The sequence below is a fragment of the Chrysochloris asiatica genome, unplaced genomic scaffold, assembly GCF_000296735.1.
Source record: "Chrysochloris asiatica unplaced genomic scaffold, ChrAsi1.0 scaffold00031, whole genome shotgun sequence".
Classification (NCBI taxonomy): Eukaryota; Metazoa; Chordata; class Mammalia; order Afrosoricida; family Chrysochloridae; genus Chrysochloris; species Chrysochloris asiatica.
In genome coordinates this window covers 1,393,341-1,419,412 of record NW_006408549.1, presented here as the reverse complement: position 1 = coordinate 1,419,412, position 26,072 = coordinate 1,393,341, and the positions used below count along the sequence as shown (strand labels likewise).

The following is a 26,072-nucleotide window of genomic DNA, read 5'->3' as shown; positions in this document are numbered from 1 at the left end:
CAGGACTTAAAAAGCTCTTCCCTGTAGCGTTCACCTTCAGAAATTGAAGGGAGGACAATAAATCTGCCTTTGTGAAGGTACTTCTGCAAGGACCAAGAAGGTATGATTTAAACATATAGTAAGTAAAACTTCACCCAGAAATAGTACTTACAAACAGTTGGTGGTGGTGGTGGTAGTTATGTGCCGTGGAGTCGATTCCGACTCATAGTAACCTTGTGTAGGGTTTCCAAGGCTGTAAATCTTTATGGGAGCAGAAAGCCTCATCTTTCTCCTGTGGAACCACTGGTAGTTTTGAACTGCTGACTGAGGTTAGCATCCCGACTCGTAACCACTGAGAGCTCCTTTTTAAAAAGTGCGATAGTATGTTCCTAGTCTGGTTGTTTTCAGATATGTTAGCCATGGACTCCTTTCTTTAAGGCAAATGTCATACATAAAAATAAAGGTGCTCTGATTAAACATGAGAAGAATCTTCACCTGCATAGCTTACTACTACAGTAGCATAGGGAACCAGAACCTGGGGGTGCTGTGGATTAGGCTTCAGACTGCTAGTCTAAATGTCAACAGTTCAAACCCACCAGCTGCTTCATGGGAGAAAAATGAGGCTGTCTGCTCCCATAAAGATTTACAGTCTAGAAAGCCCTATATAGATTGCTGTGAGTTGGAATTTTCTCAGTGGTAGTGGGTTTTGTTTTTTTTCTGCATAATCCCTAGGGTTAAGTTGATCAAAGTTTGAAAAGCACTGTCATAAAGTAGATTCTCTGTTTACAATGTCTACTTTATGTTTCTTTTATTAACAGGTCCTGGTATGTTTACCGTCACATAGCTAACTAACTAAGGAGCTCTGGTAGCATAGTGGTTACGAATCAGGCTGTGAACCTCAAGGTCAGCAGTTCGAAACTACCAGCTGCTCCATGGGAGAAAGATGAGGCTTTCTGCTCCCATAAAGCTTTACAGGCTCTGAAACCCTGTACAGGGTCGCTATGGGCTGGAACCAACTCGACAGCACTTAACAACAACAACAAAGCTAACTAATTAGAGCCTAGAATGTTAGTACGTGGAACTACTGATTAATAATAACCTGTCCATAAGCTTTGAACACCAGATGGACAAATAGGGTAAATCTATTATGAAATTATACAAGTCTGTTTTGAAATAAGAGTTCTATCCCACATTTTACTCAGGGATTATTGGAGCTGCATGTCACAGAAACCCATAGCTGACACAAGTGTATTGTTTTCTCACCTACTAATTCTGAGACTCTGTCTCCTTTAATCTTGTTATTCATTATCTGTAGTATATTTCTATGGCTTAGTCAACGATGGCTTATGTTCTAATTAGCGGATAGAGGCAACTGAAAATAGGAGTATACCCCTCCATTGAAGAACAAATCTTGAAGTTGTATACATCAGTTCTTCTCATATTCATCTGGCCAGAACTTAGTCATGTGAACACAGCCAGCTGCATGGGAGGAGACTGAGAAATGTCTCTCCACTACATAGCCAGGTTGTTACTGCTGTGTGCCATTGAGTTGGTTTTCACTCGGAGTGACTCTGTATAGAGTTCTGAGAGCTGCTGGTGGGTTTGAAATGCCAAGCTTGCGGTTAGAAGTCTAGTTCTTACCATGCCACACCTGGATTCACACAGTCAGTCATATGCTCTGTTAATATTTTTCTGTGAAAGAAGAAGAGCGTGAATATTGGGGCACAACTTGTAGTCTTGGCCACAAAGACTCAAGGGCTGCGTAACAGGCAAAGCCAGAATATTCTTCACAAAGTAGCTTTGACTTTTTCAATACTTTGAACTTCTGCTAATTAGAGGCTAAAGTACTATGCCATATAAGGTGCCAGAAATAATGTTAGCTTGCAAATTGTTTACCACCGTTCTAAAGACAAAGAATGTATTTGCTCTGTGTTTCTAATCTTCTTTGTCTGATGAAAGAGCTCCCTTTTCTTGGGGTAGAGTCCTGGGTGGCACAGATGGCTAGCATGCTTGACTATTAATGCATTCCAAAAGGTTGGAACTTTTGAGTCTTCTCCAAGGCACTTCAGAAGAAAAAGGCGTGACAATATGCTTCCCAAAAAATCAGATACTAAACACCCTGTGAAGCACAGTTGGACTCTTAACACACTCCGTTGACTTCAGTTTTTCGTACTAGTAACCACCATTCTCCAATTCCATTTGGTTTTGATGGGGCTTTTCATCACAGCAAAGGCATGTGATAGAGTCCTGGCCAATCATTATACCCCATGTGCCTAATTTAGTTACTGGTCCTGATATTATCAGCAGGACTGAGGTAGGGTAGAGGTTTTCATATGAGGACATTGAGGAATAGACTTTTGTAGATTCATCAAGTTGAAATGTTGTATTACTGCAGTTTTGTTTATCCATGCCCTGACTCCTCCCCATCATTACTATCACATGAAGAAAACCTATCCATGGTACAAAAGAGAGCTGACTGTAACCAAGCTCACTGAGGCCAAGTTGATTCCCACCTATCGTGTGACCCTGTAGGACTGAATAGTACTCGCCATGGAGTTTGCATGTAATCTTCACAGAAATAGGCTGCCATATCTCTCTCCCTTGGAGCAACTGGTGGGTTCAAACCAATGACCATTTTAGTTAGCAGTCAAGTTCATTCCCCCCTGTGCCACCAGGGTCCCTTTAAGAAGAGAAGAAGGTGAATTTGTAGAAATGAGCAAAGCTGAGAGACATAGTCCTGATAACATCATTGGAATTCCCTAGCATCAGCTCCTCTGTGAAGTAACGTTTAAGAAGATCTGGTTGAGTTCTCATCACTTGCCATCAGGAGTCTTGACCAATGCACTTGTTAGCTATTTAGAAAGATTAATATAGAAGACAAAAGCGGCAGTTGCTGAAGTTAAGGAAAATTTGAGCTTTGTAAAGAACCATTTATGAGACTCTGGCAAACATGCTGAGATACAGACTCAATATCCATTTTCCCTTTGTAACTAAAACATACCCCAATTTTGTCTGTCTCTGAATTGGCTGATTCCCCAAATTCCCCAACAGATAAAGCCAGCCTGTGGCACAGTGTTTGTTGGTCAGTGAGAAATAGAGGGCCTGTGGTGTTTCTGGGAACGTTTTTGTACCTTTTCCTTGCTTGAAATAATGATGACTTGTGACCATGTGATGAGAAACATGAAGATAAAAGCCACATACTAATGCTAGTAATGGAGCCCTAGTGTGGTGCTGTGGGTTAATGCTCTGGACTACAAGGTCAGTTTGAACCACAGTGTTGGCAGTTCAAGCTCATCAACTTCTCCTCAGAAACCCTCCTCGGAATCGACTCAATGGCACTTAACAATGATAGTAAAATTGATAGATAAAATGACCTAAAGACGTAATGGAGCAACTACAGCAACCCTGGACTTTAAATAATTCTTAAACATAAATGCTTGTCACTAATGCTTGATTTTCTGGTGTGGCACTGTAGGTAGGTTAACGTCGGCAGTTCAAACCCACCAGTCATTCCTCAGAAACCCTATACAGAGTCGCAACTGACTCAACGGCACCTGACAACAAGAAGGCCCGCCTCAATCCTCACTAATACAGATCCTGTGAAAGTATTCTAAGCGTAATAAAACCCTGGCAAAGGGCCGGGCACACAAAAGAATATGCTGTTGAATAAGTGCTTGCTGTGTGAATATATGGATTCTGTAATTCATATTTCTAGTCATAAAATTAGAAAAGCTTTGTTCAGCATACACTTGAAAGGGCAAAATGAAAGAAACTGATGGTTTGTTATGTGTTCATGGAGACAGGTTGGATGTATGTTGTGAACTCTTTTACTTGAGTAACTGTGGAGTAGAGAGCACTTGAAGTTTGTCAAGGGAGAGAATGCCTGAAGCAGGTGTGCTTTGAAGCTCTAATCCACTATGGTCAAGCTCCTCAGTGTCCTCACACATTGAGAGTCTTGTGTAGTTATCTGTAGCTATATGGTCTTCAAACAGGAATACCATCGCTATATTTTCACCTATTCTAATGTAAATGAGGACCCGTTAACATATAATTTCATTTTCAGTAAGAATGTGAACTGTCTGTAGCATGGAGTTTCCAGACAGGTTGCATTGTTTCCAGGGCTACAATTTATCTTCTGTCTTTTTTTAAAAAAAACAAAAACAATGAGCACACATTTAAAGTGGACTGCATAGAAGGGTGAAAGGTTGTGATTGCCGTGGGTGATGCTCATTTTGAGACAATAATTATTCTGTTATTCCTGAATAGCAAGTAATCATCTTATTAAACCTTCTTACAGAGGTAGCCTATGTAAGGAGTAACACATGCTCATTTTCAAATCAGTGTTTTAGAGTAAATAAAACTTTTCTGGCAAAATACAAACCATATTTTTAGGAGTAAAGAATAGAACCACATCATTGGGTATTTGAAGGAGGGGGTTCTTTGATCCACATGCTACATATCCTGAAGAAGAAAGAAGACAGCTTGCAATGCTAATTGAGTATTCCTTCCTTTGCCCTCCCTTCCTCCTCCCACCTAACCGCTTGCTTTTAGGCACTTTCTTAGCTCTCTTCCCTTTAATCCACTGTGCTTGATTCACTAAGTAGCCTGTCCCATACAGGCTTGCAGCCTGGCCTCATAATCTCTTTGAGAGCAAACAATTTTTTAAAGAAAAATCTCATTTGCAAAATATATAGTTGAGCCATCTTAAAATATACAGTACTTAGTCTGTAATTCTTCCATATTTCTAAAGTAAAGTAAGGTTTCCGTTCTTCAGGAGTTTTTGCTGTTATTTATTATATTTGGCATCTCTACAGCTATCTGGGAGTCCTGGTATGGCACTGTGGGTTAATGCACTGGACTGCAAACCTGGTTTGATCCACAAAGTCAGTGGTTCAAGCTCATCAGCCATTCCTCAGAAACCCAACACAAGGTCACTATGGGTCGGAACTGACTCCATGGCAGTCAACAACAACTACAGCTATTTAAAGAATAAAAAACTACATAAAGTGTTATATTCAGCTGTCTCGGTGCCGCGGTAAAGTTACATTTTAGAAACATTAGTCAATGATTATCTATGCCTGAGTGTATATCCCACCCTCACTCCCTGCCAAAAAAAAAAACCAAACAAACAAACAAAAAACACAGAAGCAATAGAAGCAAATACTGTTGAATGATGATGCACGGAGGGGATTGTAATCATTGAAATGAAACAATGAGTGTAAAATCAGTGTTCTCCCGTGTTTACTATCATTCAATTCACAATAAAAACTTTAAAACATTAGTCAAATCAGGTCAGGGTAGGTAAAGCCCCCTTTACTCCAGCTTAACTCCAGTCAGCCCCCTTCCTCTCAGGGTTCCTTCATCTGTTCCTTTGTATTTCCTCCTATCCTTGCTAAATTAAGTCTGCTCTCTGACTCTGCTTCTTTTCTCTTAATAGCTGCTACTGTTTCACATTTTATTTAGTTTTTTTCCTTTTTACATTCAGTGTTGCCATCTAATGTCACGTTCCTCATGATCAATAAAATTCTGGGTATGTAGGAAGAAAAGCTCTAAGAAAATAGGGTCTAACTAATTTTTATCTTTTGTGAGTAAAAATAAGATAAATGAGCTGGCTGTTCAACATAGTGTCCATCTGAGAGAGTTTGTTCTTTTCTACTAAGGAAACTTTCCGTTACTAAGAAATCGTAACATCAGAGCCATGGGAATGTATATATAATCCTCATCTAGGATTTCGTACATTTTTAAATTGCTTATTTCTGGAATTCTAGCTCTTTCTCAAAGGTCTTCTGCAGCAAATGAATAAAAATCCTTTCACAGAGTATGTTGTTGTTATGTTGTTATGTGCCGTCGAGTCGGTTCCGACCCATAGCGACCCTGTACGTATAGAGCCATATAAAATAAACACCAAGGACTCAACCCAACAATCCTCCTTCTAAGGTGTTTTAGATTCCTAGACTTAGGCAGATGTGTCATAGAAGCCCTCCCATCTCTTTCTAAAAATTGCCCTTGTAGTAAACTGTTGGAAGGTACAAAAGTATACTTGGGAGATAGAAACATTCTTTATCTTAATCGTAATGATGGTTACATAGTTGTAGACATTGGTCAAAACCCATGTACATTTTAAAAGAATAGCTTTTATTATATACATTGCTGTCAGCAGTTCGAAACTACGGGAGAAAGATGAGGCTTTCTGCTCCCATAAAGATTTATAGCCTTGGAAACCTTGTGCAGGGTCGCTATGAGTCGGTACCGACTCCACGACCATAACACCAACAATATACCTCATTAATAAACATTACTTTAAGAACATACTAGTCCACTTAGTAATGCAGTTTTGTAAAATGCAAAAATTCAGTGAAAACAGTGATTTATATTCATTTCAGAGGGTCTATTACCATGGAGTCCTGGTGTGGCACCAAACGATAAGCCCTGGACTGCTAATCCTGAGGTCAATGGTGCAAACCCACCAGCCCCTCTATAGAAATCCAAGGCAGATTTGCTAACTATTCGCTAATGACTCAAAGGCACTTAACAGGAACACAACATTACCATGGAAATATCTTAAAATCTATAACACCAGCTAAAATTTATTGGGTGCTCACTGTGTGCCAAAAATAGTCTAAGTACTTTGTATAGCTTTACTGCTTTAATCCTCCCAAGAACTCTGAGTTGAGACTGTGCTTCAGATTTTACTGTTAAGGAAACTAGGCCATCTAAACGGAGTCTCTAGTATGTTCCCTAACTTGTCCAAGCTTATGTAGTCAGTAGCAAAGCTAAGCTATTTCCCTCACCCAGCCATTGAAAATGCATGAGTTAGAAGAGCTGTTAGTGACCTAACTGGTATATATGTGTATGTTTCTCAGGAAAGTTAGGCAAAAAATAAATTATACAAGACCGTTATTGTTCTGCTACAGAGTTTACTGCTGCTCATGTTGCAGTGGTAAACTGTTAAAGTGTCTAAAAGAAGAACATGACATGACCAGATTCTCATTTATATTAGTGCCAGGTGGATTCAGCAGTGAGACCGTTTGGTAACTCTGGAGTCATCCAGCTAAGAAATAATGAGAGTTTAAACTTAGCAATGACTTCGGGAAGGAAAAGAGAAAAACCAGTAACAGCCCTACTCTGCATTTACCTGAGAAAAAGCTATCTCAGTACACATATTAAAGGAAAGATAGCTCTTTCCACAGCTCTTCTAAATTGGATGACTAAGAATAGTGACTCTTGCTACAGCTGATGTAGCAGCAGCACCCATTGTTTCTGTGTTATAAAGCATCTTCTTGTACTGTGCCCCTCTGCTCAACCTGACCAGTTCAGTGTTTCCTTTATGCTCCAAAATGAAAATGTTGGACTAAATTAATGTCCTTTAGAAGTATGGGTGGAGAATGTCTGTCCCACAGGCCATATAAGATCCACAAAATCATTTGGTCTGGCCCTGCCAAGGCAACCGCAGTTCCAGCCATCACCTTAGGGGTGTTAATTAAATGTTTGACTTAATATAACAAGATAATTTTTTAAGTTGATAATTTTGTCTTTGCTAAATTGCTTATAGCTTTAATCTCTTCATTTTCAAAATGAGAGACTGGGACCATTTTAGTTGACCCTTATCTTCTATACTAGTCTTGAGTTAAGAGTTTTCTTTGGTGGTTTTTATAACTTGGCAGGAAAGCGCAAGAATGACCTCCAATAGTAACACAGGGTAGGATCCCAAGAAATAAATGCCTGTTTGCTGATTTGATGAACATTAAGCGGATAGTTAAGAAAAAGTAGCACTCACACCAATGCAGGTTCACAGCAAGGCAAGTTCTAATTCATTCATCATTTGTTCATAGTTAGAAATCTCAACTTCCCAATGATATGACTAGAAACACTTCTTCCTAGAAGTGACCCAAGTATGTCTTTTCTCTACTGCTCTGAAAGTTAAGTTGTTGTCCAATTGATTCCTTTTGGTGGTAGCCACTGTGTTTCAGAGTAGAACTGTGTTCTATAGAGTTTTCAGTGGCTGATCTTTAAAAGTAGATTTCCAGGATTTTCTTCCAAAGTGCATCTGGGTGGATTAGCACCACCAGTGTTTTGGTTAGTTGCCAAGTGCTTAAGCATTAGCACTACCCAGGGACTCCTGTGAACAGTTCTAATTCTGGATAGAATCATTTCATAAATTATCATTTCATAAATTGCCTCAGTGATTTTCTCTTAATATTTTAGTAGATTTTTTTTTTCCATCATTAACTTTAGTTCTATTACATTTTCTTTCCTGAACTTGCAATTCTTTCTCAGGCTTATCGCTTCTCAGAGAGCCATAGTTACATAAATTACAGGGTTCTTGAAAGAGACTTCAGGACCCTCATGGGTCCGTGGGCCGCTCTTTGAGAACTGATGTTCCAGGACATTGCTTTTTTGTTCCCATTTCTAAAAAATCATTTACCATAAATGTAAAGATTAATGAAAAGTTATTTGTCATCTGAGTAGAATCAAATGTATTAATTATTTAGAATATACTGTTTTGTTTTTAAAGGTTCTTTTTCTTGCTAATTGGACTATTCAGTAAGTAGTTCTGTCATCTAAAGAAATTTAGAAAGTATATAACTGCGAACTTTGTTTTAAAATGAGAAAACATTAGAAAAGCTAGCTTTTACAAGGGGGCTTCAGATAATGGAATTTTTCCACAAACTTTTTGAAGCCCGCTTCGTATTGTCTAAGATTAAACAGTTAATTTGCTGTATAGTTAAAGTGGGAAACTAAGCCTTTTGAGTCTTCCATTGCACTGCTTAGATTTTATGTTGTGGTTTGTGAAGTGCTGTCAAGTCGGTTCTGATGCATAGCGACCCTGTGTGACATTTCCAAGGAGTAGCTTGTGTGTTTGAACCACTGACCTTGCAGTTCAAGCTTACCTTGCAGTCCAGTGCTTTATCCTACAGAGCCACACATGGATGAAATATCATGATGCTTGTACAAAGTCTAAAGTGTAGGCTTAATTTGCTGTCACATTTAATAATCTTTGAAAAATCTTCTAGGTTTTAAATAAGGTTGTATAAAAACTTAAATTGGGGAAATGGAATATAATATGTTGGCATTCTTACATTTTTTAGCAAAACCTTCTTAAGTGGTGTTTTGTGGGAAATCATTCATTTAAATAACTTAAAGAAATAATTTAAGGATATTATTTAACACTTAAGGAGCTCTGGTAGCGTAGTGGTTAGGAATTGGGCTGCGAACCTTAAGGTCAGCGGTTCGAAACTACCAGCCGTTCCGCGGGAGAAAGATGAGGCTTTCTACTCCCATAAAGATTTACACCCTCGGAAACCCTGTACAGGGTCGCTCTGGGTCGGAACCGACTCGACAGCACAACAAAAACAAAACAAAACATATAACACATAAAGATTAGTTGAAAAATTACTGCTGCAAATGTGTATAGTATGTTGAATTTATATATAAAATATGCAAATAAATTATATACATAAAATATGTTGTTATTGGGTGCCATTAAGTCACTTCCAACTCATTTCGTTGTTGTTAAGGGCTGTTGAGTTGGTTCCGAGCCATGGTGACCCTGTTAGGGTTTCCGAGCAGTGGCTGATGAGCTTGAGCCACCGACCATGCAGTTCTAACTGACTTTACAACCCAGAACCTTAACTTACAGCGCCACACCAGGACTGCAACTCAAAGTTGACCCTCTATAGAACAGAATGAACGGTTAGCTGGATTTTTTTGCCATCCTCACAATCGTTGGTATGTTTGAGCCCATTGTTGTAAGTCCTGGGATATGCCATCTCTTTGAGGGTTTTCCTTAAAAGTTATTACATAAAATATAGTATAAGTTAAATAAAATTACTTAATTATCCCAGTGTGGTACTGTGGGATAATTGACTGGCCTGCAAGGTTAGTGGTTGAAACCCACCATCCACTCCTCGGAAACCCTATACAGGGTTGCTATGAGTCAGAACTTACTCCACGGCACTTCACAACAATAGCAATTATCCTGAAGTTTTGGGGGCCATATCACTCTTAGTTCAGAAACCTTTGAAGCATTCCGTTTGCTTACTTAAGTAAAAACGCAGCCTAAAACTGAAGGCTCCAATTTATCTTTATCTTTCTAAAGCTAGTAGTTCTCATTTGTAGTAGGGGGATAGGTTTATTTGGAAGTATTGTAGATTGCCATCAGTTATTGCTGCGGTGCTGTAGGATCAGCACAGGACTGCGAATCACAAGGTCAGCAGTTCAAACCCACCAGCTGCTCCTTGGAAACCCTACATAGAGTCATTGTGAGTCAAAACCAACTGACTCCACAGCATTTAACAACAACAATAACACTAGCATTAAGAGGCTTGGGGCCATGCAAGCTCAAAGTCCTTCAGTGAATATTACAGTCTCACACACGAATTGTCTTACCCAAAGATGAGTTAGTCAAATAAGTGGTTTTAACTATTGCTCCATGAACTTCCTACTTATTTTCTCCCCTTGTTTTTGTTTGTTCCTGATACTGATTTGAATAGCTATACCTGTTTTATAAAATCTATAGCTGTTTTCATCTTATGTAAGTTTCAAAGCTAAAGTCAAATATCACTTTTTTTGTATTCTCTGGTCCCTTCAGTTTCTGTTTGAACTAACCTTGTTCTGTTTTTGTTTACCTGTAAAAACTCTTCCCTTTTTTGCCTGTCTATAATTCTTTCTAGTGAAGCTCATTTATTGCCTTGCAGCTTTATTTATCTCTGCATTGGTAGTGCCTAAGTGGCAGGCTTTCTATATTTCCCTCAATAAACTAGATTTTTTATGTTTTTCATGACAAAGTAATATTTATTATTGGTTTGTTTACTTAATCATGTTTGCATATCAGCCTGTTCGTCTATCTTTTCTCTGCTTTATTCCAAAATACACTGTGAGACACAGTACCTGTACTTCACTCTGTATGTCCAGCAGTGGATAGCATGATTCCTTGTCTTAGGTGCCTCCGTCATGTATTTTGTTTACTGGAGAATAAGGTCAAGGAAGAAAATATTTTCATGCTTTGATGTAATTTGATGATCGAAAATCTCATGTTGGGACCTGAATGATAGGTTTTATAAAGCTAGGCAGATAATATTGGCATGTTAGTTTAAAAAGCATCTACTCTGAGCAACCCATTTTTTTATCTTAGAAAAAAAAAGAAAATACTGGCTTTGTCATTATGTTATAGAAGCCTCTTAGTACTTGCTTAATTTCCAGTCTTCCTCAATTAAATAAACAGGATGAAATTAAATGACAAATTCAAGGGAGTACAGAAATTTACAATTAGAGATTACTTATGGTCTGTGTAGGCTAATGTGATTTCACTAGAGAAAAACTGCATGAGAAATCTTTTATCATATTTTAAATTATTATTCTTTTAGAAGTGTTTCAGTATGAAAAGGAAGTCTCAGGGCTAGGGTGATTTTCATCTGAGTGTTATATGGAGATTTGGACTTGGTCCAGATCATTTTGAAATAGTTCTGTGTCACTTGGTTATTGAAAACAGACCCTTCTGCTTTCATTATTCGGATTAAATGTACATTTATTTTATTTTCTCTTATGCTAAAGTGATAATCGGGGCTGGTAGGGAGAGCAGATGCCTTCACAAGTTTCATGTTTAGATTTTGCTTACCAAAATGGCTCTCAGGAAGCTTTTGAGTTTATGAAATTTGCCTTTGTTTTAGTATGATAGTTACTCCTTTATATTATCAGCTTGCTTCTAAAGAAAATAATGCAAAAAGCTTAGAATTAGAGTCAGAAAACATGGGATCAAATCTTGGCACTACTTGTCAACATTTAATGAAAGGAAATCTTTGCAATTTCTCTGAGCTGGTTTCTTTATCTTGGGATACTCGTATTTGGGGGCAATATTTTTGTTCTCCAGTCATGATCATTTTTAATGTTCTTGGAGTTTGGAGAACAAAAAAGAAGTTGTAACAGGGAAGATCAGGGTTGTAGGACGGATGGGGAGGATTTCTCAATGAAATTCTGGTTGGACAGGCCTTGCTATTCTGAAAGAATGGGCAGATACATTTTCATGATGGAAAATAATTCTCCAAACTTCCTAACCTTTTTGTCAAAATTGTAGGTTTCCATTTTCAGAAAATTTCTTTCTTATAAGCTCCCATGACCATCCTGTGTTTTTTGAGAAAATCTATCACACGCACCCCTTTAGAATCCTAAAAAGCAGTCTTTGTAACCTTTTAAAGTGACCTTTCTGCCTTTAATTTGTTTGCCCCAACAGATACCCTTGGAAACAATTGTTGTTATTGGATCTGTTTTAAAAGGCCCCCCTATAAGACTTAAAACAAGTGTACTACTGACAGAAATTGTCTATAGCCATCCACTGACTGCAGAGACATTTTAAAACACATTATGTTTGGAATAAACCTATGTGTGTTTGAACTTCAGCCCTATTAGAAATACTTTTTTTTTTTTTTTTTAACTTATTTTTAAAAAGTATACACCCACTCCTTGCTTGTCGCCATGGCTAGGTTCCAAAGACAAAGTTGTTGTTGTTAAGTGCTGTTGAGTCGGTTCCAATTGATAGTGACCCTTATATAGGGTTTTGAAGGAGCAGCTGGTGGGTTTGAACTGCCACCCTTACTGTTTGTGGTGGTGGTGGTATGCCGTGGATTCAGTTTAACTCATAGCAACCCTGCACAGGGTTTCTGAGGAGAAATCTTTATGGGAGCAGAAAGCCTCATCTTTCTCCCGTGGAACTGCTGATAGTTTTAAACTAGCTAGCCTTGAGGTGAGCAGCGTAACTCGTAACCACTATGCTACCAGTGCAGCACACCAGGACTCAATATCAAAATTGGTGTGATGCAAAAATGGATGCTGGCCACAACAATCACAGAATAGAGCATGATAACATCATTATATAACTGCCAAATAAGTCATTAAATAAAAGTCAAACCACCAAGAATCATGGCCCAGCCAACTTGTCCAATAGCCATAACCACCACAGCCAGCGTTATTCCTGCCTTGTTACCTCCACACTCATTAAATGCCAGCCATACATAATCAATGAACCAAATAGTTGGATAGTAGACTTTTTTTTTTACTACTTTCATAAATGTGAATTTTCAGATAATGAGACAGTCATGTTTTTGTAAACTTTGTAGTAATAATCACTGTGGTACTCATAACGCTGAAAAGTCTCCTTTAGAGATTCAGATTCAGTAAATTTGGAAAGGGGATGGGGTTCAGGAATCAACAGCTTAAGGGTCTAGGTGAGTTTTATAATCAACCAAGTTAAATATTGCTGTGGTCTTTTATTATAGTTTATCTAAAGCTTAATTTTCACTTTTCTACTTTTTTTGTTGTTGTTGTTTGTAGGAAAAAATGGTTTTGTACATGGGATAAAACTTAATATAAATTCAAATCTAGTCAGAACCACAGGGCAGCTCCCTTTGAAATGTGTTCAGTAGGATTTCTAAGTAGACCACAGGGCTACTGTCTCGAAATGTCCTCAGAAGGCTCTGTCATGATCCGGTAACAGAGTAAAAACCCCAGAGTCCTGGCTTTCAAATGGCAGAGGGAAAAGACAGGGACAGATCTACTCAGACTTCATCTTCGTTCCTTGTGGCTTGTGACCTCCTCTTTCTCCTCTGCCTCCCTAGAAACCTCCTTGTCCTCCAAATCCTCCCCGGCCTCTGCCACCAAATCCACCCCAGCCTCCTCTGCCTCCAAATCCTCCTTGGCCTCCACCTCATCCCCTGAAGCTACCTTTGCCCTTAGGCTTGTCATTTTCTGACAGTTCCTCATCCTCACTGTCTTCTTCTACCTCTTTGGGTGGAGGAGCCAACTTCTTGGAATCACTTTGATTTTTCCCGGCTTTTGTAAGCTTCACCATGATGGTGGCTGGGCACAGCGGAGGATGTGGAGGACGAGTGGAGCAGATGAGACTGTGGGAACCCACATGATTTCCACACAGTCATGGTTCTGAAGAGGCTGGAGTGTGCGCACATGGCAACCAGCTAGAGCTGGAGACTGAGATGAAGGACCTTTTCTACTCTCTTTTGAAGGCGCTCTGGTAGCATAGTGGTTACAAGTTGGGTTGCTAACCTCAGGGTCAGCAGTTCAAAACTACCAGTGTTTCCATGGGAGAAAGATGAGGCTTTCTGCTCCCATAAAGATTTACAGCCTTGGAAACCCTATGCAGGGCCACTATGAGTTGGAATCGACTCCACAGCACATAACCACCACCACCACTCTCTTTTGGGGGATGGAGGCGCTTATATCCTGCTATGTTGAAATCCAGTTTGTGGATACTTACTTTCTTTAATAAGCATTTATTGTATATTGACAGTGCTAGGTAATAAAGGGATGTACTACCAAGTTGGGGAACTAGGGAAAGAACAGAACAATGAGAAACAGAAGTATGGGAAAGGAACTGAGTAGCAAAGGAAAGGAAGTGATTAGAAATAGTTTCCATCAGAATTTCCCCGTTTCCATCAATTTCCCCATCCTCCATGGCCTCGTTGGCACCTTTACCATCTTCCTCACTGTTGAAGTGTACAAACCCAAACCCATTGGAGGATCCCATTTTGCGGTCTGTGACTATCCTGGCACGAAGAGAACCATCAAATGACTCCTTCAGTGTTTCCTCAGTTGTGTCTTCAGACAGACCTTTGACAAACAGTGTTTTGAATGGCTGGCTTCTCGCATTAGGGGATCCCCTGGATCATTGCAATTCCAGCCATCAGGCTCTGCCCTCAATTTCTCTTTATTACAATTTAAAGCTTCTTTAGCGGCTTCACATGAAGCACATTCTATAAATGCATACCCTCTAGATTTGCCATTCTGGTTCTGAGGCACCTTGATAGCAGTTGCCTTCTCAAACCCTTCCTGGAGAGTTTCTTCTGTTGCACTGTAGGAGAGGTTACTTAAAACCAGTGTGTTCGATTCACTGCTCCATGTGCTGGTCTTCCCACCTCTCTGCTCTTGATTTTGACCTTTCTCCTCAGTGTAGTACAAGGATATAGAACAACCATCAATCTCTGTTCCTTGCTTTTCTTCAAAGGTTTCCTCAGCATCAGCTCCTGTTTTGAATTCGAGATAAGCAATCCCTTTATTCTTTTTTGCTAACTAATCTGATCTCCATGACATCTTCAAATACTTCTTTTAATTCATCCTGAGTGACTTTGTAAGGCAAGTTTTTGGCCAAAAGTGTTCTGGCATCTGGGTCTTTCTAACTGTCTTTTCCCTTTGGTCTCTCTAGTTTAATTTCATTACCAAAGACCTTTAAACCAGTCAGTTCCAAGGCTTTTTCCATGTCTTCAGCAGATTCCAAATCCACATAGCCAAATTCCTAGTCATACCAATTCTGACATACATGACAGCAAGATCATTTTAAGAAAAATGGTCACTAAGACCAGTTTTTAATTCTGAAGCAGACTTGTTACAATTCAGGTTTCCAACAAATAGACTGAAAGCTGTAGTTGGTTCCAAGACTTCCACTTTCTGCTTCTTGGCTTCAGGAGCAGCTTTCTGTTGGGCCATTTCCTTCTTTCGTTTTCCAGGTACTTCTTTGACAGGTTCTTCCTCCTCTTCATCATCTTTGTCATCATCCTCATCTTCCTCATCGTCATCATCCTCAGCCACACTCTTGGCTTTCACAGGACCCACCTTGGTAGGCGCTTTCTTGCCCTTTGCTGGTGTAGTGTCCATGGTTTCTTCCTCTGAATCATCTTCTTCATCCTCCTCGTCCTCCTCATCATCATCCTCATCATCCTCATCATCCTCATCATCTTCATCATCGTCGTCATCATCCTCATCATCTAAGTGACGGGCAGCTGCTCCTTTCGTCATGATGAGCTCAAATTCATCCTCATTATCTTCCTCATTGTCTTCATTATCTTCCCTGTCACTCTCTGCTTTCTTGGCATTCTTGCCATTCTTTGCCCCCTTGGCTGGAGCTGCTCTCTTCTTACTGAAGGTCACCACCACTGCTTTGCTTGGGGTGGCTCCCTTCTGCCAGGTGTTGCTGCTGCTTTGGCTACTATTAACTTTCTTCTTAGCTGGTGTGGCAGCTGCCTTCTTGCCAGGGGGGACAGCTGCTTTCTTGGCCGGTGTGATAGCTACCTTTTTCGTGGGGGAAGCCACCACCTTATTTGATGGCATTGTGGTATTTTTCTTGCCTTTTTTCTGAGGAGTGACAACCTCTTCTCTACTGCTTTCTTCTTCATTTTCTGAAAGTTCCTCATCCTCACTGTCTTCTTCTACCTCTTTGGGTGGAGGAGCCAACTTCTTGGAATTACTTTGATTTTTCCCAGCTTTTGTGAGCTTCACCATGATGGTGGCTGGGCACGGCAGAGGATGTGGAGGACAAGTGAAGCAGATGAGACTGTGGGAACCCACATGATTTCCACACAGTCACGGTTCTGAAGAGGCTGGAGTGTGTGCACTTGCCAACCAGCTAGAGCTAGAGACTGAGACGAAGGACCGTTTCCACTCTCTTTTGAAGGCGCTCTGGTAACATAGTGGTTACGAGTTGGGTTGCTAACCTCAGGGTCAGCAGTCAAAACTACCAGTGTTTCTGTGGGAAAAAGATGAGGCTTTCTGCTCCCGTAAAGATTTACAGCCTTGGAAACCCTGTACAGGGTCACTATGAGTCGGAACTGACCCCATGGCACACTACCAGCACCACCACTCTCTTTTGGGGGGATGGAGGCACCTATATCCTGCTATGTTGAAATCCAGTTTGTGGATACTTACTTTCTTTAATAAGTATTTATTGTGTATTGACAGTGCCAGGTAATAAAGGGATGTGCTACCAAGTTGGGGAACTAGAGAAAGAACAGAACAATGAGAAACAGAAGTATGGGAAAGGAACTGAGTAGCAAAGGAAAGGAAGTGATTAGTTCCTCTTGTCGGAGTGGAAGAGAAGCTAGATAAAATTTGTAATAGGAGGTAACATTGGAAATACTTATCGAAAAACAAATAGGTATTTTCTATAGGAATATAATATGACCAAATGCTAGATACAGCTGGACAGCTGTGAGCAACAGAGTCGTACCTCAGATCACACAGTCTGTGAAACAGGAGAAGGAGACTGCAGGGAAGGTGACCTTCAAAGAAGGAAGACCCATTCGTATCACTATGAAAAGGTGACACTTCATTCTGGGGACAGTGTGATCATAGGGCTGGAGAAGCACACAGGAATGAGTGTTTTCAAAGTTCTTTCGCCCAGGTATAAAATGTGCATTTGAGGAGTGACTACAAACAGAAGAGATCCGATCAAAAGGCAGCTATAGCAGTTCATTCTCACCTACCATGTGGAAAACCCAGAATCACGTCTCAGCCAATGTGTCTCCTGCTCAGTCACACCAGTTTGTTACCGCAGCCTGTGTATTGCTTTGATACTCAGCAGGTTTCATTGGCGCTTCCAGACTAAGAAAAGGAAGGTCTAGTGATCTGCTTCTGAAAATCAGCCAGTTAAAGCACTGTGGATCACAGTGGTTCAATCTGTAACAAGTCGATCAGGGGAATAGCATAGGACCAGGCAACATGTTTGTTCCATTGTTCGTAGGGTCACCTTGAGTTGGGCAATTCTAATTGTGAAGGGCCCAAGCACTGGAGTCAGAAATCCTAGCCTTGAATTCATGTTCTGCCACTGGAAAAAATGGCACCAACTATCCCTCCCATAGCACTCCGCTCAGCTCGGTTCAGTAGTTCATTGCATTGCACACACACAACTCAGACACCATACTCACCATTCTGGGATCTCTTAAGGAGGTTAACAGGTTGCAGTGCAGGATCAGAAATGCTCAGGGCACTGTTGTTTTTGTCAGTACAGCCAAGCCCACAGTGTCTCTGCGGACCAATGTTACAAAGCTCTTTTAGGGCTTCTTAGGACTGCTGATAAATGCTTACTGGGCAATCACTCCACTATTACCCAGCCTTAAGGCACTCGACTCTAAGTCCTTGAGTCAGCAAACCTAGTTCCTCCAATTAAGTGCCTTTATTCACCCCACTCTGCAAATAAGCCCCCTGCCCAAAGTCACTCAGCTTTACTTGCTCCGTGGGCTGGGAAGCCCCCTGCTCTGGGGAACTTTCTTTAACAGACATTTATTGCTCTTGCTCCGACCCTTGGCTCTGTTGCTTTTGCTTCTCTGCCACTTTTTCAGTGTCACATTTTTCTCTCTCTAGATCAAGGAGGTTCCATATGCAGAGATCTCTGGGTCTAAACGATGTGCTCCACTATTTTACTCTTCTTTGGTGGTAGTGAGATCCCCCTCCCCCCACTACTTTTGAGATGGCTCATTTTATATCCAGCATGACAGCAAAATTGATCGATCATTACTAGCTCTGTTAGCAACCACTCACAACTGAATCATAATCCATCAACATCTTTCCTTACTTTTTATTACCCAGTCCCATCAAGAAAAAGTCGTTTACTGAGATTTACAAGTTCCATGGCTAAAAGAGATACATGAAGTGGTTCCTTCCATCAGGGTTGCTAGCATAGTACCTTTAACCTATTTGTTCTTCATTTTTTTTCATTCATAAACTAAGAAATGATTCTACTATTCATCTTCCGGTGTTTATTGTGAAAATGAAATTAGATAACACATTTAAAGTACAAGAAATAGTGTCCATAGTTTAAGTGTTTCATAAAATTTAACTGCTCTTGTTGTTGTTGTTGTTGGTGTTGTTGTTGGTGTTGGTGGTGGTGGTGGTGTTACTTTTTCAAAATTGTAAGGGCCATGACTAGACTAGAGGTGGTAATAAAATAGGAGAACAGGTTTTCTGTCTTGTTTTTAAATTGATATTGTGAATTGAGTGAAGATTTACAAAGAATAATACCTGTTTTACCTTTAACACATCACACACTTAGTTTCATCTCAATAATTGCAATCCCCTCCATGCAACAACAGCTATCCCACTTCTTCCCTGTGGGTCCTATTTCCAGTCCACCCACCTTGATATGAAGGTAAATACCCATGTACACATAAATGTCCTCTGACAAACTCATATATTTGAGGTTAGTCCCCCTCTCTCCCTCCCATGCCCTTTCGTCCTTTATATCTGTCCATGTAACTACCTATAGGACACTGTTGCAGGATTGTGGCTATGACAGTACTTTTAACCTTTTGTGTATATGACAGTACTTTTAACATTTTAACCCTTGCATTCCTCCGTCTTCACCTGTCTTCTTCATTCTTTGACACAGAGCAGGTTTTCAAAAAGTTGGTGACAAATATAGGAGGATTGATGGAAAGGGATGAATCAAGAAGAATTTATTACCAGTTTCTTTGTTTGAATGACTTGATACTATTTACTCTGTCTTATACTAGTCGTTAAAAAAAATGATACTTCATAAACAAAATGTGTAAATTCATAAATCCAATGCTATATATATTCACTGCTCCACCATCTGTCATAGTCTGTTATAGATAAAATCTCATTAATTTAATTTAGTTATTAAACACACCCTGAGGTTTCATTATTGTTATTCTTAAACTCTTAGAATTTAGAACTGTAAAAGCCTTTTGTTGTTGTTGTTAAGTGCCATCGAGTAGATTCCATCCCATAGCGACCCTGCTTAGGGTTTCCAAGGCTGTAAATCTTTACAGGAGCAGAGAGCCTCATCTTTCTCCCATGGAACCGCTGGTAGTTTCGAACTGCTGACCTTGAGAATCGCAGGCCAATGAGTCGGACTGCAAAGTTGTTTGAACTTCCAGGTTGGTGGTTCGAGCTCACCAGCTGCTCCTTGGAAACCCTATACTGGGTCGCTATGGGTCGGAATTGACTCAAGGACACTTAACAACAACACAACAACGCTACCAGAGCTCCTTAGAGATTATTTAATTTAATGGTCTGTTTGCTGATGAAGAAACTGACACTGAGAGAGATTACAATTTATTACAACTATTGTGTAAATTGAAATATAAATATTTAAAAATTGAAATTTAAAAATTGAAATTGACTAGAATATTGAAAGTGCCATGGGTTGCCAAAGGAACCAAGAGATCTGTGTTGGAAGAAGTGCAGCTAGAGTGCTTCTTGGAGTCCAGGATGGCCAAACTTTATCTCTCATTCTTTTGAGATATTGTCAGGAAGGATCAGTCACTAGAGAAGGGTATCATGTTTGGTAAGGTGGAGGGTCAGAGAAAAATGGAAGACCCCCAGTGAGATGGATTGGCAAAGTGGCAGCATCAGTGGGCTCAAGCATGGCAACAATAGTGAGGTTGGCCCAGGATTGGGCAGTGTTTCGTTCTGTTGTGCATAGGGTCACTATGAGTCAGTACTGACTTGTTGGCACCTAACAACAATTGTGTAAATGATTCTGGATTGGAGTCTAGCTCTTCTATAACCCACTATCCTGACATTAGAGGAAAGCCAGGAATCCTGTTTTAAATAAACAAACAGACAAACAAGCTATATTTATATAATTTGTTGTTGTTGTTAAGTGCCATCAAGTCAGGTCCGACTCATAGCAACCCTGTATAGGGTTTCTGAGGATTAAATGGTGGATTTGAACTGCTGACCTTGTGGTTAGCAGTCCAGTGCTTATCCTAAAGCCACCACACCAGGACTCCTACATAGTTTATACAACTAGAAATATCATAAAGGCCCCAGTAGATAAATGGACAAAAGATAATTGAAAGCAAGAGGAAATAAAAATGATAGTAATTATGTGGAAAAGTATGGAACTAACTAGTAATCAAATTAATGCAAATTAAAACAAAAATGACGTGGGTTGTTTTTTTTTAAATATTAGCAAACACTTTTGTAAATAAATTTGTATTGTAGATATGTGATGGGATGACCACGCTCATATTTTACTGATGAGATTTGATCAACATATACAATTTTTAGAAAGTATTTTTACAGTATGTACCAAGAGCAGTAAAAATGCTCATAGCTTTTGTCTACTAATTTTTCTTTCAGAAAACTAACCTAAAAAATAATTTAAAATGTAGAAATATGGTTTGTATATAAAGTTATTTTTTAAAAGTTTGTCATTTAAATATAAAGGGTGGCATGATGTGTTAGGTATTGGGTTGCTAACCACAAGGTTAGCAGTTCAAACTTACTATCCCCTCCTCAGAAACCCTATACAGGGTCACTGGTGGTGGTGGTGTTTATGTGCCGTGGAGTCGGTTCTTTCTCATAGTGATCATGTATAGGGTTTCCGAGGCTGTAAATCTTTATGGGAGCAGAACATCTCATCGTTCTCCCACACAACCGCTGGTAGTTTCGAACTGCTAACCCTGAGATTAGCAACCCGACTCGTAACCACTACACTACCAGAGCTCCTTATACACAGTCACTGTGTTGGAAATTACTTGATGGCACTTAACAACAAATCCCCGTCTCAGGACAAAGATGAGGCTGACTAACCCCATAAAGATTTACAGACTTGGGAACCCGAAGGAGCAAACCCCCTTTGTCCTATAGGATCACTGTGAGTCGGAATTGATCCGATGGCCATATGTATAAATTCAGTGCTAAATGCACATACAAAATGCTGTGTTGTTAGGAGCTGTCAGGTCTCTTCTTACTCTTAGCAACCCTCTGCACAATAGAACAAAGCACTGCCCTGTCCTGTGCCTTCCTCACAATCGCTGTTACGTTTGAGCCAATATATGAAATAGTTACTAAATTGTGTGTATGTATGTATGTATATGCATATATAAGGAGCTGTGGTAGCATAGTGGTTATGAATTGGGCTGAGAACCTTAAGGTCAGCAGTTCAAAACTACCAGCTGTTTCACAGGAGAAATATGAGGCTTTCTCCTCCTGTAAAGACTTACAGCCTTGGGAACCCTATACAGGGTCTCTGTGAGTCGGAACCGACTCCATGGCACAAAACCACATACCACCATATACATATATACTCTACATACATACAAAGTAATTTTTTTCAATAATTCAACAATAACTTTACCTTCTATATATATAAGTTGGAATGAAAACAGATGGGATGTAGGCCCACAAGCAATCCATTAAATATTTGCAATGGGAGTGTTAAATAATTTATTCTTGTGACTGTATAAACAATAATTATCAATGTTTAAAATTCAGGGAAAGTTTAAAAAAATCAGCAGCCTACAAAAAAATAATATCCTACCATTTTTCCCATGAAGATAATTATTAGAACATTTTCTTTTAGTTCCTTCCAGTCTTATCTCAACTGTTCATGTGTCTGTTTGTGTATCCATCCATCCAGCCATCTATCTGCTTTTCATTCCAGGCAAAAAGTGAGCCAGTGTGACTTTATTTGCATCTAATTATTGAACCAGCTAACTAAAGGCTAGAACTTTTCTTAATAAGGACAATTTTTGGAACTCAGGGAAAACAAATAGTATGTTAGTTCTTAAAGAGTTTTTGTGTTCCCAAAGAACAGATATGTTTATTTTCATCCACGAAAGACAGAGAGATGAGGCTTTCTGCTCCGGTTAGTATTTACAGCCTTGGGAACCTTATATAGTCAGAAACCAAATAGAAGGCACACAGTTACCAATACCACCACCAAAAGATATTTGATGGTATTGTAAGATAAGCACTAGACTGCTAACAAGATCTACAGGAGAAAGATGAGGCTTTCTGCTCCAGTCCAGATTGACAGCCTTGGAAACCCTATACACGGTTGCTGTGAGTTGGAATCGAGTTGGCAGTGAGTGATTTGATAGAACAAAAGCTACAGGTAGTTTTGACCCAGTTTTAACTTCGTAGTGCTTGAAAACATTATGTTCGTGGAATGAAACTATGAAGAACCTTGAGAATGAATTCTAATTGTTGAAAGGTAACTTTCCAGTATATTTCCTAAGAGGTACTCAGAGCAGTCAAGAAATCAAGCAACGTATTGCATTAGGCAAATCTGCTGCACAAGACCTTTTTAAACTGTTGAAGAGCAAAGATGTCAGCTTGAGGACTAAGGTGTGCCTGACCCAAGCCATGGTATTTTCAATAACCTCATGTGCATGTGAAAACTGGACAGTGAATAAGGAAGACCGTAGAAGAATTGATGCTTTTGAGTTATGGTGTTAGAGGAGAATATTGCAAGTGCCATGGGCTGCCAAAAGAATCAACAGATTTGTGTTGGAAGAAGTGCAGCCAGAGTGCTCCTTGGAGGCCAAAATGGCCAAACTTCATCTTTCATACTTTGGACATATTGTCAGAAGGGACCAGTCTCTGGAGAAGGATATCATGTTTGGTAAGGCGGAGGGTCAGAGAAAAAGAGGAAGACCTCCAGCGAGATGGATTGGCAAGGTGGCAGCATTGACGAACTCAAGTATGGCAACAATAGTGAGGTTGGCCCAGGATCAGGCAGTGTTTCATTCTGCTGTGCATAAAGTCACTATGAGTTGTTACCAACTCGATGGCACCTAACAACAACAACAACAACTCAGAGCAGTATAACTCAGGAACAACTCATAGTTCTGTAGCTTCTTCCCTAAAGAGGTCTGGCATTGCTAAAAGCTCTCACTTGAGGTTCCCTTTTGCATCCTAAAAATGAAATTATCATTCCAATAAAATTCTCCACCTTTTCTGGTATTGCACAGCAAATGCTCCGTAAATAATACCGTCACTGTACAAAGGACAAAGACACATTGTGCTATGTTTTTCCATACTTGGTTTTTCCAAAGACCTCTTGATTCGCATTCCATCTTTGCATGTTGTACCACTGAGTACAAAGAAAAGTGAGAAGCTTTCCTTTTAGTTGTATTGGTGTAAAAGGAGTCTGGTTTACATTCCTACCTTAATCAAGGAGAAGCCCAGACAAAACATATGGAAAGCTGTTTTGAACAGCGGACACCTGGCAGTTCAGGGAAGTGATCTCTGAGAGAAGAGAATTAGAAGAGAGGATTGTTAACTGCCATGGCATACTGCCTGGAGAGCGTTTCCAAATCACAGCACTGGGAGATGGAGCTCTAACAGAAAGTAGCAGTCTCCCTGAGGAGCAAGGACAGAGTTAACACTGTACTATAACCATACTGTAGAAAACCAATAATAAGAGACAATCTTAAAGTAGCCAGAAGGAGGAAAAAAAGACAGAAAGGTAAGAATGACAGAGTTTTATTGTTGCTGAAAAATATTAGGGAGAAATAAAGAATCTTTTTTCAACATACAAAAGCTGAAAGAATTCATCACCAACAGACATGCACTGCAAAAAAAAAAAAAAAAAAAATGTTCAGGGAAGTTCTCTAGGCAAAAGTAAAATGATGCTGGCTAGAATTCGGGCTTAGCAGAAAAGAAGGAAAAGCACTAGGCATTCCCTATGTGGGTTACTTTAAACAATTCCCCGCCCTCACTTTTAGAAGCTCTTTTGAAAATGATTAACTATTTGAAGGTATCTATTTGAGAATTCTTAACATATGCTGAAGTTAAATTTATGATAGTAATAGTAGAAAAGGTTAGAGAGGGAAAGTGGAAGTATACTTGTTTAAGGCTCTTTGATTATATGCTAAGGTATATTACTTGAAAGTAGACTATGGTAAATTTCATGTTTAAAAATAATTCCAATACTGATGAATATAGTCATGTGCATACACATAACAAGTGAAACCTCAAGGTCTGACAACCAGATAGGTAAGTAAATTTGGGAGTTAAGACCTGGTTCTCTTATATCTCAAAAATATCCATTACATATTTGTTTGATCTTTATCAATCTAATAAAATGAAATCTATGTTATCAGAATTCAGAAAGTAGTATTGTTTTGAAGCAGTAAAATCTAGAATTTCTTTTCACACATAACATGCTTTGAATAAAAATTTGGGTGTAACTTTTATAAGAAACAAGAGGACAATATGAGCCTGTACTTAGACATCCATCACATTGAAAGATTTATAAACAACTTTGCTGCTCTCATTTCTGCTAGGCTTTGTTGTTTGTAGAAGTCAACGTGAATAAATAGTGCCAGTCTTAGCTCAGGCAAAACGTTGAAACCTGAAGAAATGTGTTGTCCATTCTTTACTTTCCCTCTTGTTGGTTACCAAGCTCATAGCCAGCCCTGGCAGCTGACCCCTGATCTATTCCCAGAAAAATGTTCCAGTCTTGGTAATCTGCACTTTCCAGTGTGATAAAAAAAAACATTGTATCTCCGTGGAGAATGGTACTTTGCTGCATCAGCACCATGCACCAGTCTACTGGGGAGATAGAGGATAAAAGGGCAAATGATCTATTTCTTCTGTGTGATAGTTTGGCTATTTCCTTAGCATGTTTTCTCTATTACAGTTGTTGTTGTTAAGTGCCACCAAGTTGAGTCTGACTCATAATGATCCGAATCATAGCCTTTCTAAGGAGTGGTCGGTGGATTTGAACTGCTAGCCTCACGTTTTAGCAGTCCAGTGCTTATCCTATAGCTCCATACTAGGACTCCTCTGTAATGTTGTTAAGTGCCGTTGAGTTGGTTCCAACTCATAGCGACCCTTGGTAGGGTTTCTGAGGCGTGACTGGGGAGTTTGAACTGCCGACCTTGCTGTTCAAACCTACCTTGCAGCCCAGTGCTTATCCTGTAGCGGCACACCAGGACTCTGACTGATAAGAAGTCCTCATACCAGTAAGTAGCGGCTCCTGAGCTGGTGCTGCTAGATCATGCGTTGAACTGCAAGGTCAGTGTGAGCTGCAAGGTTGGTTGGTGGTTCAAACCTACCAACCGCTCCTTGGAAACCATATTCAGGGTCGCTATGAGTCAGAACCGATTCAATGGCACTTCACAACAATAACAACATTTTCTTAATGGTAATTCCTCATGATTTATTTCACAAAAATGTCATCAGCTGTTCCTTGAAAAAATTTCATGGGATTTTCCATTTTGGAAATGGAATTCCAGAAAGATGAACTGACAAGGATAATCTGAATAGAACCTGAACTAGAACCCAGATCTGTTCACTCTAATTAATTGCATTCTGAAAAGAAGAGCAGAAAGTGTAGGAAATGGATGAAGGGTAGTTGTTAGCATGTACAGAGTTGCTGGTAAGAGCTTACCTTTTAAAGCCGTTCTAGAATTCATTCCTTTATAATTTTTAATGGAAATATAAAGATAGTTCTTTAAGGGAGGGCCTAAGAGTTCTGTTCATGAGAAAAACTCAGAGAGATGCCTGTTGCTAACCCCAGACCTGTGAGTCCCACAGAACTCCACTTCATCTCA

General features: G+C 39.7%; 1 protein-coding gene and 1 pseudogene across 2 annotated transcripts in view; one reads left to right on the top strand and one right to left on the bottom strand.

The window, feature by feature from the left end:
- VPS13B (vacuolar protein sorting 13 homolog B (yeast)) overlaps positions 1-26,072 on the top strand; it is a 1,072,080-nt gene that overhangs the window by 662,435 nt on the left and 383,573 nt on the right. The gene's annotated exons all lie outside the window — the stretch shown is intronic.
- Positions 13,526-16,263, bottom strand: LOC102841426 (annotated as a pseudogene).